Source organism: Formica exsecta, unplaced genomic scaffold (genome assembly GCF_003651465.1).
Source record: "Formica exsecta isolate Colony F162 unplaced genomic scaffold, ASM365146v1 scaffold133, whole genome shotgun sequence".
Taxonomy (NCBI): Eukaryota; Metazoa; Arthropoda; class Insecta; order Hymenoptera; family Formicidae; genus Formica; species Formica exsecta.
Window position 1 is genome coordinate 133,296 of NW_021848663.1, and position 4,078 is coordinate 137,373.

Below are 4,078 nucleotides of genomic sequence, written 5' to 3' on the forward strand. Positions count from 1 at the left end.
TTTTTTTTTTTTTTTAAATATAAATGTAACACAATTCAGTAGTCGACGCATGCAAGAGATATTTTACGTTGGAAGCTTAAAGATTCAGATACATAGCATCTTGAAATTTTATCAAATTTTCGGTAATCTGGTTTACAATGCTTTTATATTCGACGTGAAAGAGATCACAAAATGTAATTTTTTAAATTTGATAATTAAATTCGTTGTTCGTATAATAACCTGTTCTTCTAAGAAAGAGAACAATTTTAAATTCCTGTGTTCAACCAGGACTCCTTCAGCTGATATCAACTTACCATTGTCGACACAATGTCGCCAAATTTCAGTAAAATAATGGGCGTTTGTTTGGCTGGCAAGTAATAATACAGAGCTATAATTCCTGAGAAGGGAATGTCCAATCTCGTCACGAAAATAAACGCGGAAAGACATAAACACGAATAGATTTCGATTGATTTCACGTTACCTTTGTATTATATTATGATAAACAAAAGGAATAATTGACCTTCAATTTCTCGTTCAAAAGTCAAAAAAGACATAAAAAATAGATATAAATACAATAAAAAATAGACTACCTAATTTTCAAATTAAAAATAAATACTACAAAAAAATAATATTTTCCATAAAAATAAGATCAATCTGTTAATATAATATTTGCGAGAGAGAATAGCTATAAAAAGAAAGTTTATAATATTCTCAGAAAAAACTATAAGATATTATGAGAAAGCTTATACGTTTATACATATATTTGCCAGATCAAATAAAGAGCGAGTTTTCTCTCTCCTTTTCTCCTGAACCATATTTTTGAGAGAGAAGTGTCAAAAACTATCTGACATCTTGCCGGTATCATGCGCGATGAACGATTTCAGACTGTTTGCCCTCGCTTGGAACACCAACAGTGTAATTCAACACCGAAGGAGACGGCGGTTCGTGCCTTTCGTTTGCAGTGGTTTCTTGTTACAAATGGTTCTCAGAAATTTAACGTAAAAATATTTTTAAACTAGTAAAGAGAAAAAAGGACAATTTTCAAGTGGCGGGCCGAACGAGAGAGGGGGAGGGGGTTCTCGCCGCATAAATTATAAATAAAAATTAAGATGGAGATATGAAACAAGCTTATCACGAGAAATGAGAGTACATGAATGGGCGAAATAAATTACGTGAATTCACAAAATGTAACTCTTCTTAAAATAAAAAATTACATAAAATTTTACTTATATATAATTTTAATCATACTATATATATTTTATAAAAAAATCTTGATCCTATTTCGTGCTCGTTGCATCGATTGTATCGTGTTTACTGTTTTTTATCGCTACATTGTTTTTTCGATTTCATATAGTTTCAACTCGATGTTTTATACGTAGAATTTTAATTCGATTCTGCTACACATTTCAAAACTGGTTTATATTTTTTTCATCACCGATTAACCAGTTGCGATTCTCTTCTACCACTTGAAATCATGAAATTCTTACTCACTCAGCAATTATAATGCGAAATATATAACGTATAAAAACGATATATTACTTACGATAGATTACTTCATCATAAATGTTGAATAAGAATTTCGTAATTTCAAATACATTGCAAAGCAACGTAAAAAAATATCCTTAAAAAATTAATTATCTAATAATAGAACAACGCAAAAAAATTGGCATATAATGCATGTTATAGCAAATAATGTTTAAAATAATTGTTGATAAATTTGTATAATGAACTCTATCGCTACGTAACGTAATTTTCGGATTTCCGAGCAAAGTCAATTTTCGGCGTGTTTCGGTATACGTAATAAAAATATATATTCTGTTGATTAAAATCTCTCGTTCTCCAATAAAAATAATGATATTAAAAAATATATATAATGCGGCAAATTATGTAACAAAATATTATAAACACTATATAATTTAATTATTTTATTACTATATTTCGGTATTAAAGTTATTATATTCGCAATAAAATCCAATATATATAACTGAGTATTTTACTTGAATGTTGTGTATATATATTTTAATAAAAAGCACTATTGTATCTCTTGATTTAACACCAAATGAGACAAAAGTTGGCAGCTTTCCATTGGCAGTGATTTCTCGCAACAAATGGTCCGATATTCTTAGAAATTCTTAGATGTAATTATATTTATAATGCTTTTATTCTTAATAAAAGAAGGGAAGAAAAAGCAGTTTCCAGGTGGTGGTTCTCGTATCAATTACAAATCGAGATCAAGATGGGTGAAACATACTTATCATGAAAAATAAATGTGCACAATTCAGCAAATTATATTAATTCATAAAACTTTAATTCTTTTTATGAAATTGGCATATATTTTTCATCGTCGATAAACCAATCGCGGTTCTCTTCTACCACTTTCTTCCAAAATTCTGCAAATGTAAGAGACTATATTATACAATATAAATAGCTCATATAGATGTATATAGATTCAATGCTTTCATATCGCTATCAGCCGCAAAAAAATGCTTCAGTAATTATTTGAAATACAGTGATTCTATATACATATAATTATTGTTTATGAATTACCTGTCAATTCTTGAATTGTACCATCAGTGCCGCCATATTCAACAGGTAAGATATTAGCTGGCATATTTATAAAACAATCATGCGTTGTCTTGCACGTCTAGATGTGTAATCGTTGCTTCAATTTATCGTTCAAAAAAATACCTAATAATTATCATAAGTGCTTTAGCAATTTCCAACACGTTAATATAGTTGAGCGACTTAATTCTTAGAGGGTAGCAACCCTGCCACGCGTAGAGCGCGTTCATTACAATGCGAGGTCGCATTTGAGCAATATGATGCAAAGTTATATGTCCCAAATCTGCAATTATTACGGAACCATACAAGGAAGTTTCCACGCTGTCTCTTATGGCCAACTCTGCGATCATATTAAAGATCTAAAAAATCATTCGTCGAAAAATATAAACAAATAGAAAAAACCAATTTAAATTAATATAACTTTTGTGACACTTGTCGTTAGGCTATTAATACCTTAAGTACGTCTGATAATGTAGACACAGTGGGTTCCGCCCCCCCCCCCTACGGGGGGGGTTTCACTTCCGGAAGATATAACCTAACCCAAACCTATTTCCGATTTAGTTTCGCGTCCAAAGCACAGGGCGATACGGGATGGACCTCGCTTCGCGCAGAAAGTTATAAATCCATGTAAAATCATATAACTCAATAAACCTTTTTCGTTAAATATCTCAAAAACTATGCAAGACCGCCAAATAAAACAAAGTGAATATTAATCAGCAACCTCATCTTACAACATATGTGAAAGTCAAGGTCATCGGCAAAGTATAAATGTAAATCCGCTAATGTAAATAGTTATCGATTCAGTACCATTTTCTCTTAAAAAATGACTTTCTTGTAGGAATCGCCAAAATTCCTTTTAGGATCTTTCAGTTCAATCCAAAAGGAAGCTTTTCACAAAGTTTCATCAAAATCGGAGACGGACCCTTTTCGGAACTCCACCCATATATTATAAGGGATGTGTTTAAAGCGGTAAAACTTTAGATAAAAAATAATTTTTCCAATAATCTTTTTTAGAAAATATATTAACGAATCTTTTTTTTTTTATTATATCATGTTTAAAAGAGAGAAAAAGGAAAAGAATAAAAATTATTATGTAAACATTTAATGATAAAATTTTAATCTTTGCCATATTACGATATCAAATATGTGCTCATAAACTGCAAACAGCTAATATAATTTTGCAGTGAAAGATGTCAATATATATATAATACACACACAAAAAAATAAATATACACAAACACACGCGCGCACACGCACGCACGCAGGCACACATATGTACGCACACACACATATAGATTGTACAAGAGTTGATATCTTGATATCTCTCGATATAAAATTTTATCATCTGTTTACAGGAAAATCTCTTTTTACATTGGCTTGCAATGTATTTGAAATTACGTGATTCTTACTCAGCAACTATGATGCAAAGTGCATAATGTATAAAAGACTTTAAACTTACATAACGTATTTATTAAGTAGTATTTATTATACGCATTTATCAACAATTATCTTAAATAGCAACTATTGATACGTAACG

At 30.4% G+C, this 4,078-nt stretch overlaps 1 protein-coding gene and 2 long non-coding RNA genes across 3 annotated transcripts in view; all 3 read right to left on the minus strand.

Moving 5' to 3' along the window:
• On the minus strand, positions 1-2,648 carry LOC115245865. Its single transcript, XR_003885613.1, has 2 exons — positions 2,527-2,648; positions 1-2,369 (listed from the first exon to the last, which is right to left on the minus strand). It is a non-coding gene; the product is annotated as an uncharacterized LOC115245865 (long non-coding RNA).
• LOC115245856 (neurogenic locus Notch protein) overlaps positions 1-4,078 on the minus strand; it is a 142,590-nt gene that overhangs the window by 98,331 nt on the left and 40,181 nt on the right. The gene's annotated exons all lie outside the window — the stretch shown is intronic.
• The window catches only part of LOC115245862, a 10,965-nt gene continuing 9,625 nt past the window's right edge, over positions 2,739-4,078 (minus strand). Inside the window, exons 2-3 of the long non-coding RNA XR_003885610.1 lie at positions 2,995-3,142; positions 2,739-2,881 (exon numbers count right to left, since the gene is read on the minus strand). This is a non-coding gene — a long non-coding RNA (uncharacterized LOC115245862). The remainder of the gene's footprint in view (positions 2,882-2,994; positions 3,143-4,078) is intronic.